The sequence below is a fragment of the Convolutriloba macropyga genome, chromosome 4 (genome assembly GCF_964194025.1).
Source record: "Convolutriloba macropyga chromosome 4, txConMacr16.3, whole genome shotgun sequence".
NCBI classification, from domain to species: Eukaryota; Metazoa; Xenacoelomorpha; order Acoela; family Convolutidae; genus Convolutriloba; species Convolutriloba macropyga.
Window position 1 is genome coordinate 26,202,066 of NC_134471.1, and position 21,793 is coordinate 26,223,858.

The 21,793-nt window shown below is 34.7% G+C and overlaps 1 protein-coding gene across 5 annotated transcripts in view; it reads left to right on the forward strand.

Moving 5' to 3' along the window:
- The first annotated feature begins 1,016 nt into the window (after positions 1 to 1,016).
- LOC142337556 (uncharacterized) overlaps positions 1,017 to 21,793 on the forward strand; it is a 66,563-nt gene continuing 45,786 nt past the window's right edge. The window contains exon 1 of one of the 5 annotated variants that reach the window (XM_075386866.1): positions 1,017 to 2,657. The gene's annotated coding sequence lies outside the window, so the exon portion shown is untranslated. Of the gene's footprint in view, positions 2,658 to 6,647; positions 6,851 to 14,950; positions 17,645 to 17,705; positions 17,799 to 21,793 lie in introns of those variants that run through there. The other 4 variants (XM_075386871.1, XM_075386869.1, XM_075386867.1 and 1 more) reach the window with 4 other exon arrangements.

A 21,793-nucleotide genomic window follows, 5' to 3' on the forward strand; every position in this document is an offset into this window, starting at 1 on the left:
TTTCTTATAAACTGATTAGATGATACGAAAAATTTACTCTACCTCTCTTGAGTTGTTTGGAAATCGTTGCTTTTTTTTCTTAAAAAATGAAGAAAGTGGTCTTATTATTAAGCTAAATAGCAGTTCTTTAAGCAAATATGACTTTATTTTGGCGGTACAAAGATCTAAGAACAACTCAAAATTGTCAAAAATGAAACTATTCTTCAAAATTCACAAAAATTATACTGTAAGTTGGAAATATATATCGGTGCTACAACTTAGCAAGAAATCTATTGTTTGTCTCGACAATGAACTGCTGAGAGCTGAGAAATCCTCTCTAAAAATCCTCTCAAGAAATCCTCTTATGAAATGTGATGTAGGATCAAAACACTAACAGTGGAGAGCGGAAAGCACTTGAAGTAAACAAGTGGAAAGATCAGTTTACCCTCGATTCATTCATAATTTATTTAATAACAATGAAACCTAACTGTACGGGGGGGGGGGGGGGGGGGTTGTATAGGGGTAACAGTGCAATATGTAACTGTTCGGTTACCAAAAATTTGATCAGTTTTTCATAATGAAAACAAACGCAAGCGTCATGGCCCGCCTCCGGTGTTGTTGTCAATCAAATTATCTCTGTGATTTGTTTAACTTGACGGCGGCGGCCATTTTGCTTTGATGTGTGTTAAGTGTCGGTTAGGGGATGTTTCTAAAATACACATACACATATTCACAAATACACGCATGTATGTATAAACATAACACGCACATATATGATGCGTATATAACGCTTAGGCCGCGTATAAAATTATACAATCCTGTATTATTGTATACATGCATTATTCAATATCATTCAATTTATTTTTTACTCTGTATCTCAAATACTATTTAATACATCCCAAGCAATAACAACCACCCCCCCCCCCCTCCGCCCCTTTTACTATAACAAGAACATATTTAATATTTCTCATCTTTCCTTAAATGCATTTGTTATTTGTTCGACCTCCAATATCTAATTGATGGAATTGTTGTTTATTCCCTAATTTTATCAGTCAACAAAGGCCATTTTTACAATATTTTCTATATTTTTTCATTTGTTTTTTATTGCATTTATAGGCTAGTCTGCGACAAAGGCGCAATATTTTTGAGCTCAATTTGATTTTGTCGAGACAATTTATTTATTGCACTTTGACTGTGCGGGAGTGAGATAAAGTGAAAAAGTAGTAGTTAAAGTAAAAATGTTAATATTGAGAATTTTCAAACATGATTTAATATAAATGCGTTTGTATTGCTCCTGTACTTGTTTTCAATACTTAGCATTTTAACACAACACTCACACGCTCACAAAATAAAATCGTCAACGGCGGCATTATTTTTTCTTTCTCTTTATAGTCGTTTTAATTCTGTATAAGTCTTAATTTTACTTGCAAGAAAAGAGGCAAGGCAACAAAACAAGCATTTTATTTAGTTTATAATATTTTACCACCGCTGTTTAAGTTACTATACACTTGTAACTTGCGTATCATTCATACTGTAGTAACTTTCATTCTCAATATTATTATTCTCCTTCTTTCTTCTCTGCTCTAGATTTGGTTTCAATCTCTGAATATTACAACTTACTAACCAAGCATATAATTTATAACTACGAACTCACTCAGCAGAATCATCCACTAACATTCGCCTGCTCTATCTCCAGTGTGGTTGGCTACTTTCAGTTATTATAATATTCGCTCAACTAACTAACTTTGGTTAGAGAGATAAATTTCCAAACCATCTCTCACTGCAACTACAATTTTCAACAACTACGCAAGTCTCAAACTCAACTTGTGTTGTTATTCTTGTTCGCTTAGTTAAAACTTGGCTTCATTGTAGCGATTGATATATATTTGGTTTCATGACTAGACAATAAGTAAGTTTAACTAACACATTCCTTGCTATAAACTTCACTACTAACTAGCTTCACTGGCTGGTTAAACTTGGTGGCTACACATTTATATAAATTTCCTTTTGCTCCAATTTACAAACCTGGAAAATTCTAGGTTTTCCTGTTTAACAACTAGCTAGCTCTTACACATTGCCCAATTTTATTACTTTTTAACACTGCCATTTTTGTAATTTAATTAAAGCTTTAAATGCAGTTTTGAATAAACTTTAAAAATATTTGATTCTTTTAGGTAATCCAGAGATTTATTTGAGGAAACTTTGCCCTACAATATTCGATTTACACTTACGGACAAGGTAGATGATAATTAATTAATAACTTTTTCAACTTGGGTAAAGTTATTATTTTCGCAGCATGGAATTTGTTTAGGGTGTTTATTCCATCATGATCACTACATTGTACAAAGTTGCGAATAATTGTGAAAGCGCGTTAAGCGAAAAACACAATTGATTAAGTAGGCTGGCATAAATTATAAAGCAAAGTCGGCTGGCACAGTTATATTTTGTGTTACAACATGGTGATATAAAGTGAGCTGAGAGAAAGCAAGAAGGAAACCCTCTTTACCCAGTTATACATTTGTGCTCGTTATTACAGTAAAGAACTTAACTGATTAATAATGATTTCTCAAGTTCCACGCATCGTTGCCGATTCATTCTCTGATGTTACTCGACTCCAGCTTTCACCAACCTAAACAATTTGTAGCTGATTATTTATGAAAAAACAGTCTCTTTCGAAGGTTAGTAGAGTTTAATTTTACATACGTTTTGATACCGCTTGTAGTAATAAATTGTTCCTTAAACTTTTCTGTGAGCAAAGCTTGCAACTATTAAATTATTTTGCGACAAGCAGATAAAAATTTTTGGGTTTATGATTTCGAGAAATTACTATATAAGTTCGTTTGCGTCTACAATGTTTTGATTTCACGGCGTTTATCGCTCATAATTGAAAATAAATTTTTGTTCCTTTGTAATTGGGCGCGTTTTCCGTTTTACCATGGCCTTCAGTTAGCTGTATCCGCTGAAGCTAAATGTGAGAGAAAGCTGAGGTCAGGTGGGAGGGGGTGGGATGGATGATGGCAATTTTTTCAGTTCCACTAACTTAATCTTATTTTCAACTCTACTTTATTTATACCATGTTTCAATTATGGGTAATTTTTACTTCTCGAAATGTAGCTTATGAGAGAAGGTCGTATAATTTCACATGCTGAAATTCGTGGATATTTCAAAACCAAAAATTTGTCATAAAATTGCTGTTTGATCGTTAAACCCTAGCCGTTATAATTGGCTATGACCGTATGGTAATTACGTTTGACGTAGATTGCAGACCACCGATAATCCCTCAAATTAACAGCTATGATTTACTGATAATACAGCCGATCGCTTTCGAGTTTCTTCAAAAGGTCGAGGAGAAACCACCAAACACTTCCGCTGAAAGTTCTACAGAGAAAAAGCTCTGCTCATCATATCTGGCGTTGTCTGTTGTACCTTGACTCCTTGACCAAATCGAAGATATCAACAGCAATCGAAATATATACATTTTTAATTTGCATCACAAAAAAAATTACAATTGTTTTTTGTTGTATTTGGTTCTGAATGGTGTTTGATAACTAATGGTCTATATCAACGATGTAAGGGTTTTTAATCATTTACATTAAAAAATTAAAGCAATTGAACCATTTTTGTAGCCAATAACATCGCAAAAGTTTCCGGTTATTGTATTTTGTAAAAGCGGATTTTTCCTAAAAAAAGCGTGGGGGGAAATAACGGAAAGATCCGATCTGAGAAGTATTCGATAACATTTCAGCCATTGTGAGTTTCGGAAAACTCTGCTTGTTAACTAATTTAGTTTTTTTTTGTATCCTTTCTGCTAGCGCCGACAGCGCTATGACGTTAAATTTTGCAACTTCAAAAACTATTGCAATAACAAATAGACTATTTACATTTCATTGCAAGACGCTTGATTGAAGGCACTTTTAGAATGGTTTTCTCAAAATAATGACGAAACTACAGACGGTAAAGTAGCCTATAAGTCCAAAAATATTGCAATGCAAAAATTTTATTAATGCTTACATCATATGCAACATGTTTATTTCATACACGTTTCAGTTTGAAACATTCGCCCTGCTAGTTTTTGATATTTTCGTTTTGCTTATGCATTTATATGTAAATTGGATGACGCGGTTAGAACCGAACGGGCGCAGAGTAGATTGTCGTAAAATGAGATTTAGAGTCGAATATTTCCTGTGCTCTGACTGATTGATCTTAAAGTCATTAATTTAGAGGCATACTTGAGAGATACTGAGTCTGATTAATTTTGAAAGAATTACTTTCCAGCAATTTTTACAGAATTTTAAATTTTTAACAAAATATTTTTGTAAATTTTCAACTGAATATGTTTCGGAATTCTCAAATTTTATTAATTTTTGAAAAATACCTAGGATTCTTATTTTCAAAATTTCCATAATCTATGCATTTATAAGTTTTAGTTATATTGTAACCAGCTGATGTCTTTTGCCGAGAAGGTATCAATGAAAACTTCATGAAAAAAGAGCGAATTATTAAAGAGCTTTTATTTTTTCGCCTCGCGAAGAAAAAATGGAGAAAATGTTTTAAATTATTATTTTTTAAAAATTGATGTTTCTTCACAGACTTCGTTTCAGTATCTTTTTTAAAAAAATTTACTGGCAAAATAGCGTAACGAAGTTCTATCCGTCGACATAACCTACCACCGCAATCACAAATATGAAACAGGGGTTGCCGCCACACCGAGGCCTGGTGGAGCGCATCCTGAGTGCACATTATAGAGAATCAAGCGACGACAGCTAATTAATTCGGCATTTAGTACGTTTGTTGTACTTTGATTTAAACCGATCAGATTACTTGTCCAATCGAATTTAAGCATTTGACTTTGATTCTCATTTCTTTTCGTTCGGCTCTGCTCCTGGTCGGCTCTACTTCCCAGCTCCATATGAACTTACTCACTTTTATATAGTATCTTTTAACGCATATGAATGAAGCATTAAAAAGATCCGTGTTTCTACTATAGAAACCATTTCAATTCTCCTGAACTAGTCTTAGGCTAATATCAAAGATAGAGAGTTCATCGAAGATAGACAGAAATAGCGAAATATTTTTGTTGCTTGTGGAAACTCATTTTAATTGCCGAATAAAATTGGCAAAGTACTCAATTTGTTGAGTTAAACATATACGTGTTAAAAAGGAGAAATATTTTTGATTACAGAACTGTCAATTGTAGCTTTCTGTATTTTTTTTGACCGTCACCTCGAATAGTTTTTTTTTTCATTTTCAAACAGATGGTACAGTCTACATAAAATCAACTTAAGTTCCTTGTTAGCAACAACTAATATCCCTACTTACACACAGAAACCTTTTAAATTGCTGTATTGTCGGCAGGGTCCATTTTTTCTAAAGCTATTTAAATTTGTTTGTTCTAAACGTTCGGAATTTATGCGCCCAAACGTGGGTCATAATTTTCGGCCCTTAGACTCTTTAAAAATTACAACTCTGTGGTAACCACAAGTGATGACAATCTAGCGAACAAGGGTGTCCGCTACTTTTTTCAAAAAAAACTTGCATATACACGTAAATCAGATTAAATCTTTGCGGTGAAAAGTTTGAGCTGATTATACGCTAAAAATTGAAACTGGGACTAAAATCAACTTGACATAGATTATTTTATAGTGTTCGATTGATTATAAATTCGGAAATATAAATTTTCTCCAATTTAGTTTCTCTGTTTCTCTGTATGCGAAGTAACTGAGTATTAATAATAATCTTTTGAGAAGATTGAAATCGAACTTGGTGACATTTTTGCTTCTCTCTATCTCATCAATTGGCCGCCTTTTTTAATTCTCTCTTTCAGGCTTGGGCAGGGCTCAATAGGGTTGAGTTGGGTTCTCTTTGGGATGATGTAGGGGGGGGGGTTGAGGGAGTAGCAAGTGTATTTGCTTGGTGGGCAAACAAACAAACAAACAAACGCTTTCAAGTGTTTCCAATTAATCCCTGTGCATTGGTGCCTTTGCCCACCCTAAATTTCAAAAGTGGTCATTCCACTTAACATGTGGGGATCAGAATTAAGTCGAGACCGGGCACAAACAGGGTGGTAAACAAAGCAAGTAAATAGCTTTTCACTTTTAGCCCACTTTTTTCTGGGGGTGAAAGTCAATAGAAGCCGGCCCCTTAGACCGCCCCCATGTTATTGCGCACTTTGCACAATAGGCCGACAAGTAGCGCTTTTGCTACCCTGCCTTATTTCTGTTTTTGTCTTTGCAATACGGCATTGTTCTAGACTCTGAATTGCTTTTATCCTAATTGAATGCTTCTCTTATTGTATTTGACTTTTCTCTTCTCATTTCTAACACACACACACACACACACACACACATACATACACACATATTTATCAGCACAAATTTCTTCCCCAATTTTTGTTCACTACTTTTCTTTATCTGACGCTAGTTTTTATTGTTTGCAAAATTATTTATCTCAAAAATTGAAGCTTCGTTTATTGTGATGGGTTGCTAGGCTATTGGGTTCTTATAGCCCCCTCTCAATATAGCTCACAAGTTGATGAGGTAACCCGAGCAAATCAAAGCAATATGTTTAATTCTGCCTGTCGCCAGTACCTGTCTGGACCATTATTTTGGTCACACTCGGCCAGTTGCCAATTTTCATACCTCTCACTCTAACAAAGTGTCATTAGCTGATTGCCTCTTTGTTGCAATAAACAAAAGCTGTTTACGCAAAATATTTGGTTTGATTACTGTACGAAAAATTGTTTAAAGGCTTGAAAAATTTATTTGTGCTTAGTTTGTTCAGAAACAGTTGAAAGATTCCCTGTTCATATACAAAATCAGTTTTTGGCGATTATACTAAAATTGAAGCATTGATATTATCAGCATTTACACAGGTAAGGTAACTTTTGAGAAGTTATAATATCAAGTACTCAATTATTGCGAACTTTTCCCCAGTAGCTGTTCAGGCGTAATAATCAATCAAGGTGACATGGGTTGTGTTATTTAGGTGCTTTTCAGTATTGGTTCATAACGGTTTGTCTGAATATATATGCCCCATGTCTATGATCTACCAGAAATTGTTGATCTCACTATGATCTACGAGCACTTGTTGATCTCACACATATTTTCAGAGTAGCAAGATCTGTGAAGGTGCAAAGATATTTTCTGCAATCCTGCTATAGGACTGCAAACAGAAATGAAAAGCCAGTTTTCAATCTACTCAATTTTTCAGGCCTCTTGCAAATATCTCAAAATGGGTCCCTATGTGGGTCCGAGGTGCTTTTTAATCCTCAATGGCCGTTGAACTCGTTCGAAAGAAAAATTAGACCATAATGCGACGTTATGCAATTAATCCCAAATTGTATTCCGAACTCTATGTTGAGCATATTGAAATAAGGTCGTGTTCCAACTAAATAAGTAATATAAGGATCGGATTTCTATCCATTTTCATCTTCTCGCAATGATTTGATGAAATACAGAAATTGTTATCTAACTGAAATAAATTTTTGCTGGAGTGATGTTTTGTTGGAGCGTTCTATCCTATAGTGACAAGTGTTTTATGAATGCAGTTTTGTAGAATTTTTTTTAAAAAAGTATCAATTTTTGTTATTTTTTTCTGTGTTAGGTATAGTGTCAGTCAATTATGTTATATCTTTTTCAAAGATAGCAAAATTTTGACAAAAAAGCATTCAATGACAAATTTTGCTGTTTTGAAATTGTATAAGTTTGATTTATTAGGTTTTTTGCGTTCCTTACTGTAGAAATGAGACTCAGAAGTTGTGCATTTTTTAACTAAATGTTTTTCTGAATTATCTACTGAATATTTGTCCAGATTCTCAAATTTCACTTCTTGAAAAAAATTAAGATTCTCATTTCCAAAATTTGTAGAATCTATGCATTTAAACGCATTAGCTCTATTGTAGCCAACTGATGTTTTTGTCTGATTGATAAAAAGGTATCAATGGGAACTTCATGAAAAAGGGAGTTGATGATCAAAGAACCTTTTACTTTTTTGCCTTGCGAAGAAAAACTGAAGCAAAGTTTTTGAAAAATTATTTTTGTCTTTTTTAAATTTTGTTGAATGCTTTTGCGTGACAGCCGAGAGGTAAGGTGTTCGATTCACACACCAATGATTGAGAGTTCAATCCTCTGCCTCCATGAAGCTGTCTGCGTGAGGATGAGCTCTTACTTAACCATAGCTTCAGGTTGACCATAGCTTGACCAATGTTGGCCGCAATGATGGTACCACGTGAAAGTTTCAGGCGCAAAAAAAGTGGCCATAGTCACCAAAAAAGAGCAAGCAAAAATATGCACTTGGTTCACGGTAAACGTATCTAAAATTGCAAATGCTTTTGATTGCCAACTTTTTTGGATAACTTCAAGTTCAATTTTAATTACCAATCAGTTGTTTCGAGAATTTTTCAGCAGAATGGTTTTAAGATGATTCTAAAGGAAGCTAATTTAAATTGACCGTTTTTTGACAGAGAATCTTTTTTCCTTTCTGTTTTGCTAACAGTTTTCAAATTTTTCTGGTTTCCATGCCAATTTTTGGTTTCCATTTAATTATTTAATTTTGTTTCTTTTCTGCAGTTTTTTTTCTCCATTTGTAGTTGTAGAAACCTTCAGCGCCATTATGATAATTCAAATAGCAATCCAATTAATGGGAATTTACCAGTTGGGTGTTGAAAGTTGTTGTAAGATTTCTTTTTACTAGTCGTTTCAAAACTCATTGTTAGAATAATGCTTGATGTATTAAATTTTGTCGCCGAAGTATTTTCAGCATTGGCTTTTTAAAGCATCTGTGAGAAAAAAATTTAATTTGAAAATTTTTCCAATTTTTGGACCTCGGATCTACGAGGACAAATGTTTGGTCCAGTTTTTATTGCTATTCGCCCATTAAAATGTTGATTGAAATCCTGATTATTCTTCAAATTTTTCTTCAGATTTTCAGATCTGGTATCAATGGTCAAACTTGAAGACGGTCAGACGACGAATAGGCAAAACTGTCTTTTTTCAAATTGTTCTGTGCGTAAATATTTGTACTAAGATTGAGCTAGAGATATAATAAAATAGAATATTTTGGTCGTTTCTGCATGTAAAAACGCAATCTTTTATCGAGCGAAAAGGAGGGCCAACTTTTATCACATTTTTGCTTTGTGGGCGGCGGTTCGGTTCCGCTTCAGTGCGCTTCGAATTAGTGACCTGCAATTACTCTTATTATTCAGCAGAATAAAGCAGAGCCTCTTTATTCGTTTACGTTGCTGCTTGAGTTTGGGAAATAAACACGATAAAAGGAGACAAATAAAAATAAATAACAACTTACTTGTTCACTCTTGTGTGTTTGGCGTTGATGTTCTCTTTTATGTGTCTTTTCCCTTTCCGCCTCTTTAACTTCTGGGTGATCATTGTTTAGCCGACTAGAGTTCTTAGCCGAAATTTTCATCTTTTAAAAGCGATCTCCGGAAAGTCACGTAACCTATTTGTTGTAACTTGAAGATTTTTTTGCTTGTTTTTGTCTACTGTTTTACATATCTGGCCGAGCTCAATTTTTTTCTGGTTTTAGAGTTTATTTTTTCGGCGAATAAGTGCAAATTCCAAATTAATCTTTTAAAAGCAGAAACGGTCCTAAAAGGGCGCACTTTAGTTTTTCTCGTTCTCTTCAAAAATTATATTTCGTAAGATTTTTTTCGGAAAAATTTGCCTTTTTGTTTTTATTTATGTATCATATTTTTCGGTTAATGGAGACAATTTCCAAACTGACTTTTGTCCTATTTTCCCAATTTTTTGCTTCACCCTAGAACTTATTTGTGCTGGTGCACACCACAGAATTTATTCAATCTCTTCGCTCTTTGTTTCACGTGTTTGTTCTGTTATTGTTTAGCTCTTCTTCCATTTTGCCATTGTGCCCTCCCCTCACTTCCCAGCTTTTCATTCCACTTCTCAGTCTTTGTTTCAGTCAACTGTTACGTCATCTATTGCCTCAATTGTCCGAAGTATCAATTTGCAGAAGACACAAGAATTTAGTTATTAAGGATGAAATTAATTATTCAAAAATTGCTTATGCGCTAAAGATGTAGGGTTTTAAAATTAAGATTTTGAGCAGCTTTCATTGTTAATGTGTCAAACTTTTGATCATTTGCTATAATAAATGCATACGTGATATACATCAATTTTTAACTAACCAGTTTGAATTCCGTGGCGATCTTTATCTGGTGTTTGTGATAAAAAGTAATAGAATTACTTCGATACTTTTTGAGACAAACTTATGTATACTTATGTATAACTTATGTATAACTTATGTATACTTATATATAAGTTTGGTCAACCCGGGTAGGCAGTTCTTGTATACTTTTTGAGAGAAAGCGTATCGATGAGTTGCCTTCCATTTCTTACGAAAAAGCATCGCAATACTCCATGTTATTCCAATTTTTTTTTTTACTATTTTGATGAAAATAGTAAAAGTAATTAGCTTTTTAAATCAAAGACATTCACTGGATGTAATGATTCAGGCTGCTAGTTTTCTTTATTAATCTTCCTATTCATAAATTTTTGATCACTTTTGTCACTTTGGGAGATGAAAAACTGTTCGTATAAACTTTTAATCAGCTTCAGAGTCTAAAACCATTTGCAGAAGAAAATAGTTATTATTGTTCCGAGAGTGATTGAATGCTGTAGGTATTACCACGTTGTGGCTTCTCTCTTGATTTTGGAACTTCCAACTCCACAAAATTAGTTGTTTGGCAAGGTATCGTTGCTTCTTTGTGAAAGGAATCAGTTTTCGTAAGAAAATTTGGATCTTTTCCGTTTTTGCCCCCCCCCCCCAGCTTAGTGGGTGCATATTATTTGCAACCCCCAGACGCACGTGCAATATTTTTACATAATGATTTACTATGTAATGACACGTGCTCTGTCACTGGGGGGAGCATAACGTACTGGGGGGGGGGGGACAAACGGAAAAGATCCGAAAATTTATTTCTTGGCAATCTCACTAATATGTCTTACATTTTAGAAGAAAATTTGAACAAAAAAGTCTAAATACGAAGTTGTAAACTGTTTGTTTATGTAATGTTTGGATGATGAAATTATGTATCTTTCAATTTACGGCACTGTCATTTCGATTAATGTAGCACGCGCTAAGTTCACTTTTTATCTGAAAGATTTCAGTCATTATGCCAGCCGGCGGAAAATATTTTATTCTGAAAATTTCTGGGATCAGCTAGCGAATTAATAGACAAAAATTTGCTGAGATTCAGTATGTAAAGTTTTAACACAAAATTCATTAGAAAAACAGTAAGAGTGAATTATTTTTTTTTGGTAAACAGAAACATACGTACAGAATAAAAATTCTCGTTTAAAAAACTACGCACATTTATTGGCAAAACATCCAAGAGTATACAACCGGCTGTCTAAGTCTCTGTAATAAATATTTTTGGATATATTCTGTTTCGGCCCCCAGTGTGTTTTACGCCCCCCAGTTATAAATTATAAGTTGATATATAGCACGTTACTATGTAAAAAAATACCAAGTGCGCCTGGGGGCGTAAAAAATATAAGCCCACTAAGCTGGGGGGGCCGAACCAGAATAGATCCATATTTTTCTCAAGCAGCAGACCTCAGTTTAAAAAAATTGAAAATGTTAAAATGCGTTTGAAGATTACCCAAATTATACCTCTAAATACACGTTCCTTTAATAGAATTTGTCTTTTTTACTAGAATTTAAATTGACCAAAAACATATCCAGCTCAGTACTGCGCTTAATATAATTGGACTGTAGTGATTCAGAGCTCTGATCATGTCACTTGCTAGACTTTACAGTCTAAAGACAAATCTTGTCACAACGTGCACTTATAAATGCAAGTCTTGGTCCAGACGCGCAAATCGAAATCCAAGTCTTCACGAAGACTTTGATGTCGAAATGAAAGTCGTGCAACTCAAAATGCAAGTCTGGGCTAAGACTTGCACTTAGATTTACATGTCTTGTCCAAGAGTTGCATTTCGACTTGCAGGTCTCTGATAAGTCTAAAGGACGTCTCAAAATAGCCAGAGACAGGTCCGGAAAATTTGAAAATAAGACTAAAAGTTGCCATAAATAGGTCCGAAAAAGGGCAAAAATTAGCCAAAAAATTGTCTGAGAAATAGCCCTAAAGCGTCTCAGAAGCTCATTCGAGCCTAGAGACCTACCTTATCCTTGGAGAAAAATCAATATCAGAGTTAGATTTTCAATATACAAAAAGATAAAATGCAACGCAAAATGAATAAAAAGGCATCCGAATGATCAATTTATGGCATCCAAAAAAACCTTTCTTACCCTCCTTTTTTTCAAAGCTTTACCCACAAGTTTTGTTCAAAAAATTTCAGTTTTTTTCTGCTCACCGTTTGTGTCGTTACCAGATTGTTGGGTGTCATTTCCCGGTGTCCTCGACCACAGGACATGGTCAATTCTTGAAAATAACCATGCGCAAAAGTTCATGGTTAACCCTCATATTGAGCCAAAGCCCACCGGGGCAAAAGCAAATTTTACCTTCTGCTAGTTAGCAAATTTTGGAGTAAAATTGGTACGCAACTAGTTCCGACTTCTAAAGTTAGTTAAAAGACACATATGAAACTTACCCACAAATGATTGCAGACCAATATGTTGGAGCAGCAAATTTTTTTAAAGGATCGAGCGGTAGGCGAAGTGTAAAACCTAAATCTTTGATGGTAGCCAAAAATATTGAAGAAATCGAAGCGGCAACGGTCTCATTAAAACTGTCATAAAATAGGATTTAAAACGATGTTTATGATTCTTTATTTAAAATAATGTTGTACAAAATAACGGCCAAGTCGATGCATGTGGATACAGGCAAAGGCCAAGCCAAAGCAGCTTGACCTATGTGCATACAGGTTAAATTTGGCTCGATCACGAATTTTTCAGTGATATTAGTACGCAGCTAGTTCAGCTCTATTAAGTTATTTAGGAAACTTTCATATCAATTTCTGAGCCCAAAAAATCAACTCCACAAAAGGGCATCGGCGATCGAGCCTGAATCATGTCCCCGTTTTCCGAAGCATAGATTATTAAATCTTCAATATTTAAGGAAATACTGAACCTATTGAAAAGGGAATTAGCTCGTTGGAAATGTCTTGAAATAAACTTTTACCTTGCAAAACATCAGCCAGTGAGCACGCTTTTTCCTCAATGACTTGGTATTGATAGTTGGGCCGAGTGAGGTTTCTGATCAGATCAACCATTTTAGCCGGCAAATAAACCTGGAAATAAAAGCCGAAATTACAAAACTTCTCGAAGTTCAAAATTTTTACTCAAAATTGTTTAGGAAACTGGTTCAGGCTTGCGTGCAACTTTCTCCACAGAAACTGCTTTATTGCATACTTTCATGAACACACGAAAGATGATTTATAAACGTTCGTTTGTTTTTACAGTGGCTCTTGACTTGCAAGCGGCTTTTGATACCCTGAACCACGAAGTTCTCTTACATATTTGTGAAGATCGTTTTGGCATAAGGTATACAGCCATAAAGTGGCTTCAGTCTTATCTCTTGGGAAGAAAACAACTTGTTTTAGTCAACGATTCAATCTCAAAACCAGCACTTCTCGATTCTGGTGTTCCTCAGGGTTCCATTCTTGGGCCTATGCTCTTCAGCGTCTATCTTACACCGTTGTGTGACCTACTCAAAGAAGTTAAAGTAAATTATCAACTATATGCTGATGATACCCTCCTCTACTTTGAATGCTCTTCAAAACACATCTTCAATGCAAATTCCGTTGAACTTACCATTCAAAAAGTTTTATCCTGGTTCGCGAATGCTGGCCTACAGGTTAACGAAAGTAAAACAGAAGCCATTCTCATTTCAAGCGTAAGTATCAGCTCCATAAAAGTCGGAGACGTCGATGTAAAGCTATCTAAATCCCTGAAATGCCTTGGCGTTACAGTTGATAAACACCTTCACATGGATAAGCAAGTAAAAACTGTTGCCAAAAACTGCTTTTACTACCTCCGAATACTCCATTCCCTTCGAAATTTTGTTGATTTCGAAACACGCACAGTGCTGGTTAGATGCTTAATCATGAGTCACCTAGACTACTGCAATTCGATCCTTAACGGACTTGGCATGAAAAAATTGTCCATTCTCCAGAAGGTCCAAAATCGGGCGTGTAGATTTGTTTATCGGCTACATCCTTAGTGCTCTGTATCAATTCACCTTCATGACCTTCATTGGCTGCCGATTTACATGAGAATTCGTTTTAAAATACTTCCGTTTGTATACAAAAGCCTTTTTCACAAAGATCTGATTACAGACTATTTAGAAGTGTTTGAAAAACGAGCAAAAACTTCCCGGAATGGAGTGGTATTGGTTGTACCCAAAAGGTCTTCAAAACTTGGACGAGATGCTTTTGATTACCAAGGTGCTGTCTTGTGGAACAAACTCCCCAAGTGGATCAGAGAACAGAATGGAGTTGATCAGTTCAAATAGCTTTAAAAACATTTCTTTTCCGTGAACATTTTTACTCTTAATACGGAACAGTACACTTCTGAGTCTGAAGAAAGAAGTGTATAAACAAACGACGATGATGATGATGATTAGACCTGCCCAGTTTTGAAATACCAGAATAGACTTGCAATTATACATGCCCAGTTCTGATATTGGCTTGCTTTTAGGCCCTGTATCTGTTTTCCTGGAACCGAAAACCCAGCTTCGAAACGAGAACACCTTTTCTGAGTTTTTGACAGCTTAAAGTATTTTTCCCATTTTCCCCAGTGTATAGATCTCGAGACGGAAAATTATTTAAAATTGATTTCAAAAAATCTCTAAAATTGACAATGATGATGAGAAAAACCTTGGTAGGCTCTCTGCTTTAATTTCTGTTTCTTAATTTATTGAAAATGATTGTTTCTTTGTGAGGTGAAAACATTTCTAAACGTTCGACGTTTTTTCTTGGATTATTTTTAAGTTCTGATGTTTTTTAACGTTTCCTTGGCATAAGTTTCTTTTAAAACGTCAGCTTAATGATGAAAACCATCAGAACTTAAGAATAACTAAAAAAGAAGTCGTCCAACGATAAGAAATGTCGTTGAATTTAAATGAAGTCCCCGATTTATCATTGCAAAAAAAACTCTGAGGCTTAAAAATGTTCTAATAATTCGAAATGGGTTGCATCAGCGATGCACCATGTCATCGTAACCAAGGTTCTGCATACAGGTCGACATATCGAGCCAGTTCTTAATAGTTCGATCGGCCTTGCGAACGATCGGTCATTAATGAGCGACTAAATAAGAGAGCACGACCGAGACAGAGAGAGGGAGAAAAAGAGTGAAAAAGTGCATATGTGAGGAGCGAGGTGCTTGGTAGCCTTGTGTTGCTTCTCTTTTCTTTCTCCCTCTTGTGCTTTGTTGTATGTATCCTATATTGCTATCTGTTTATCCCGACACTTCAAACGGAGGGGGAGGCATTTTGCATTTAGATTCCCTTTGATCTCCATATACAACTAAACACTATTACTATTAATGCCAATACTTCCAATACCACCACTACTACTAATACTAATTCTAATACTCTCTCCCACTCTTTACTACTACTGTATTCCCATACTTCCATAAGTAACAGTATTTACGTGTATGTATGTATACGTGTATGTGTGTGCCTTAAGAGCGTGTACTATAGTACATACACATATAAACATAACACACGTTCACAGTTAACTTCCAACATTTTATCATAAATCCTCGCCGCTTGTGGAGCACTATAAAGCTATTCCCACTATGACTTGTGAAATAGCCCGACCCAGCCCCCCTTCCCCTTCCTACTGCACCCCACCCCGCCTATCACAGCTAAACAATAACATTCTAGTGCTTCCCACTTATTCCAATATGACTAGTGCTACTACTATTAGTTATTTGAGTTAGTACTAGTTAACGCACACACGCAGGCTCACGTTGCCTTATTTAAAACACAGTCGGCTAGACTCTCCTTTATTTACTCTTTCAAGTTGAGGGGAAGGAACGCCGCCCTGGATTTGTTTTATCCGTTTCTATGTGTTTCGGGTTTTGATTAAGACTTGTTAAAAGCGCCCAAACTGTTTTCATTTGGATTTTCATTTACCCAAAATGGTCTCTGCTTCAAGCTTAACCATACACTCCAACTAAACATATTTGAATGACCGATCGATTTGAAACATTCTTAAAGATTACTTTATTAATTATAGTATTTTTTTGCCACAGCTGCTGTTGTTACTGAAAAAAAAAGCTTTGATCGAGTACATCTAATTGGCCATGAGATTATTCTTCATAACTATTAATTGTGACTTTTAAAGCCAAGAAGAGGTTTCTTTTAAAACTTCAAATTGGCAAAAACAAACATATACAAGATTCAATTTTAATTCATCATCATTTATTGAAATTTGGCAAAAGACTTGCATGAAGACTTAATTTAACAATTTGTCGAACTTTCAAATTTACAAAACGACAATTGAATTTAGAATTGAATACTGAAGTTCGAGAAAAAATTGGACCGTTGAGATCAATCAACTTTAGAGATCTATGATCTCTCTAAAAATGTACCGATTTCATTTATTTAAATTGGTTCAATTGTTGGTCTTGGCCTTGTTAAAGACATTCTTCATCACCATTTAAATCGGAACTTCAATTTTGCTCTCGATCCAATGCCATTATTTCCAAATTATAGAAATTTTCGACGAAAGCTTTAGTTTTTTTTATAATATTCTTACCTGTTGCGCGCTGACCTGATTACTTTGATTGGCGGCCTAATTTCCATCCAGTGCAAACGCTGGAAGCTGGCGCATATCATACGGGGGCGGCGGGAATTTCACCTTTGCCAGTCTCTATTTCGCTATCTCTCAAAATATATTCTATCGATTTACTACTTTCATCTATTGCGTATTTAGCAGTTTGTTTCTTCTCTCCAAAATGCCGCAGCAGTAGCTTAACTAGCTACAGCAACAAGAGCAGCAACCGCTAAACAACTAGGGCAATTTCAATTGCAACGTCTATCAATCTCTGCTTATATTATCCATTTTATCTTCTAGCTGTCTATTTATGCCCCAATTTCCTCCGACCCTCGCCCCCAAATCACAATTCAACCCCCTCCCCTATTTCTAACCCACCCATCCCTGCTCCCCACCCACCCCCTCACCTTGTCTCTTTTCCCGAAGACTGTCCAATATCTACCCGCGTGCCGCACGTTACCCCGTATTACTGCTACACAAATCTCCCCCAATGCTGTTACTTTTAATGCTTTTCAACTATAACGTGTTCTGTTCTCAACAGGGGGCACAAATCTATCAATCTATATATCTTATATAAATGTATGCATGTGTGTATATGTAGTAGTAGTATTATGGAAATCGCTTTGCTTTGATTTGAAATTGGATTGAATGTCATTACTTTCATTGGCACGTGCCGACAGTCACCAAAACCACCCCCCTTTTCCTACCTTTCCCAACATTACCTGTACCAAAATGCCAACAACCCTCAATCTAAATTCCTGCTTTTACGTCCTTACGTCGCTCTCTCTCTCTCTCTCCTCCCGGGAAAGCTTTTGTTTATATGGAAAACGAAACCAGATCAAACAATGCTTTATAAATAATTAGTTATAACTAAGTTATATATATTAATAAGTTATAACTAATTAAGTCAAGCAGCCCTCAGTTGCAATCGTGTTTTCTACCTGCAGGTGGGTTTTAGCTTCAATAACCTATCAATCTCATCTTCTTTCAGTTTTTACCATTTGATTGACTTCAAACAAATTTGTCATTTTCCACTTCCACTGGTTTGCAATTTTAGTGATTTTTGTTACAAAATTTATACGCAGGAAATTTATGGAAAAGGTATGTAAAAAATTTGCGTGATCAAATTTTCTTATCAAAAGTATTCAGTAAAGCTATTCTATCGTTTTTGTACCTATTAAGCACTGATGGTAGATTTTTTTTCAAACTCATGCACCATAACCAACTTACTCAAAAAGCCTACCCTCCTTCTCTCATCTCCATCTCTCCTCTCTTCTTAATCTATAGACATTTTTCTCGCCATCAACATTCGATTTTCTTAATTCAGCCTGTAAAAAAAACAATACATGTGAAAAAACAATCAAACAATTTGTAAAACTATCTTTCAATAAATTAAATGTAATTCTGCCGTTTTTAGGCATAAACTGTACAAAGTAACAGAACAAAAAAAGACGTGGAACGTTGAAGCAGGAAAGTTTTATCAGGAATGTTGAAATCAGTCCAAAAGTTAAGTGTGAATTATCGTCTCGGAGATACCATAAGATCATTCAGTCTAATAGCAAATCTTAAAATTGTTTATGTTTAAAAATAATAACTATTATTGTTCCGACCCCTCTTTAGTGGGAGGGAAGAACTATATACTGAAATGGTTTTTTTGTTCAGTCAATTTTGGCCGATCGAGCTGTGGGTGGTATTATTAAAAGACCAGCGTAGAATATGGAATTAAAAAGATTTTTATAATTTCGTTTTTTCAAAGGAGTTATGGAGGTTTAATGTTTTGTTCACATTCGACTGATTGCCGTTGTTTTTGCTCACATTTTTTCGCAAATTTTGCAAAAAATTTTTTTGAATTTACAAAAACAGTGGGATTGATTTTACTTTTATGATAGAGTAGGGTTGCTTAACGGTTTGATCCAAGTTTCTTTAGCACAAATTATTGGAATTTCGGACTTTTGGATTTCGGGCTTTTTCATCAAAAACTGCCTCCAAATATGCTTTTTAGGCCCACTTTGTTAAAAGTGCCGTAAGTGGAGGCCCGAAAACTACTGACACAGTCTTTTTAACTCGAGAAGATAGCCATTTTTACTTTTTCTCCCTGTAATAGTCTTCTTGAATTAAAATATTGCCAGTTTTTCGCTGAATTAGATCGGTAAGTATCAAAAATTCATCAATTATTTTTGGCACATTGAAATTTTTTTCTTGTATAATTATCTATTTCGCAAATGTTTGGAGCAATCAGCTATTTAAGTTGGATGCGCAGCTATATCAGGACTTGTATTGTTCTGTTCAAGGTTTTTTTCGATCAAAAATATTCGAATTGTATTGAGGCGGGCGCAATCTATATTTCGAAATATTTTCGCAATTTTTGTTTTTCTTGGGTTAATTACTGACAACAATGATTGCATTTCAAGATTCAGTTAAAGCAAAATCCATTTACATAAAACTGAGATCCAGTGGACATAATATATACAGGTTTTTAGGACGAGCTCTGTTTTTATGGCTTTGACAACTTGTTTTTGTCAACTTAAATTGAATTCCTGCCTGCCTTTGCTATACGTTTTGTAGTCTCGTGAAATCTCAGTATCTGGAAAACACCAACTGGCTTCTTTAGTTGGCACTAGTAAAACAAAGCCATGTTTTCAGTTGTTATCTTATGGCTCTCTTGACATTGTATATATTTGTTTTTGGAAAATATGTAAAATTTTGAACTTTGCCTATTTTTGTATCTTACTTTTGTCAACTTGTAGTTAAGTCTCAATAAAGTCAGTTCAATCCTCTATTTGGTGTGGAAAAGTTTCTCTTTCTATATTGGTTTTGTTTTCAACTAATGGTTTTTTGGCCTTGGTAATATGAGTTTTCAATGAAACGTTGCGATTTCAAAAGTCCAATTGGCATTTAAAGAATGCGCAATGGCACATATTGAATGTTGTTGGTAAATATTTTAACGTTTTGACGGTTGTGTTACCGTTGGCTTGTGAAAATTTCTTAAATTTTTTTTTACCCGTGTTTGTCTCTCTTCTAATAGTTTTTGAATATATTCTCGATACTGAAAGATCTCAGTACTTTCTGTTGGATGTAAAAATGAACCAAATTCATGGTTTCATTTTGTAGCTGCAGGTTTTATCTCTCTTTTTTTGTTCTTGTTTTTGAAATCATGTTACTTAAGCTAATCATTGACAGTTTTCATCAGGTTGTTGCTGAACCAATCATTATTTGTTGCTGAACCAATCAATATGATTTCTCTGTTGTCTTAAGGTGTTTGATGAAAACATGTTTCCATAAAAATGTTTATGTGTTTTTGGTACTGTTATTTCCTTGTTTTTTTACAGAGGCTTTTATCAAGAGGAGCTACTAATAATCGAACGAAACTCAAGTCAAAATTTAGAATGTTTCCAGTCAATAATAGTTTTAATGGCTTCAATAAACTGTTTCATAGTTTACAAAGCTTCAATACTGTGGTTTCGTAGAACGGTTTGTGAAGTATGAGTTCATGTCTATATTTGGTTTTTTGTTGTCTTATGACTTAGTCTTACTTATAAACAGCGCCATTGTTTTCCTAGGGAGTTGCAAGTTGATCTGTTTTAGCTGAAGTTTTATGATTTTTGGAATTTTTGAAAATTTTTGTTTTTTAATGATTAACAGACTTTGACACTTTTTATCTTAATGCTGCCAATATGAAGCTTTGTTTCCCGATATATATTGCGCATCTTTTTGCTAGCTAGCCTAAATTCAATTTTCAAAACGCTTTCTTTATCAACTAATGGTTTTTGACTTTGATATTACGAATTTTCATTAAAAATTGCGATATTTGGATATCGGCCCGTTTTGAGGTTTTATTATTTCCTCACCTCGACATAACTCTAATGAGGAGGTAAGTTTGTTGTTAAAACCTATTTCATGGCTTCAGTGAATTGCTTATGGTTTTAACGGCCGGGACTTGTCGTTTGCTAAATTGTTTATTTTTTTAAATTTTGCGTGTTTTTGTTGTTCTTTTCGTAGTTTTATGACATATTTTGGAAAGTTACATATCTCAATTGCTTTTTCGAAAAGTATAAATGAACACGTCTCTGTTGTTCCCTCAACTATACTTCAAAAGCTATAATTAATGTTTTAAGTTGACACCTAAACGTTTTAATCACTTAAGAAATAATGGTTTTGAAAAATGGAAACTTACTTTTGAACTATGCCCTTTGTGCTGTTTTTGTTGAATTGTTACGGAGTCTCGTCAAGGACAGGTGTCATATCTTTTATAGTGCAGTACAGGCAGGTTAATTTGTTTTGTTTTGGTTTCACTTGATGCGACGCCATTTTGATTCTGTTGTTGCCTTTTCATAAATATCAACATCTGGCTTTTTGTGTAATTGATGTTGGTTTTTTATTTGACTTTTAACTTTTTCTTGATTCGCTGTCTCGCTAATGGCAAGTTTCATTGGTTCTCTAACGCGGCAATACTTTACTTTTTTAGTGGTTTGTTGAACAATATGCGAATTTTCGAAAGCTTTCTATCTCTTCCTCAGAGGGTAAACAATAAGTCAAAAACAGGATAAGCGGGATCGGAACATTATGTGCAAACGCGAGTTTTCTCCTTGTTGTGAAAAATCTCAAATCAAGTTCTTCACAATATTTCGACTAGATGAGTTTTTCTGGAAGGTAAACATTTAGAACAAATAATAGATTAAACGTTGAACAAGATTTGGGCCAGCATTTTTACTAATTGGAGTAACTCAACAAATGGACACCAACTTCAAATTTACTTGAATACCATGCTATCCTGCTAAAGCTTTGAAAGTAGCTAAAAAATTGCGTCAATTTTATGTTTTCTTTCCTTGTTATTTGTCTGGAATGCGTGCGAAAGCACTTTGTACTAATTGCTCTATTTTCTCTATTGCTCTATTTTCTGATGTCTTTCCTCTTTCTGTTTTTAGTTTTCTTTTCAAATTTTGATTCTTGTTTTTTTCGATAAATCCCTTTCATTTTTTGTATTCCAGTCAAGAGATAAATTCCATTTACTCATTTCTAAAGTTTTTTTAAATTTTTGATTCACAATTAACTTATGACAAAGAGACGCGCGGTTAAAGTGACATTCAGAAAATTTT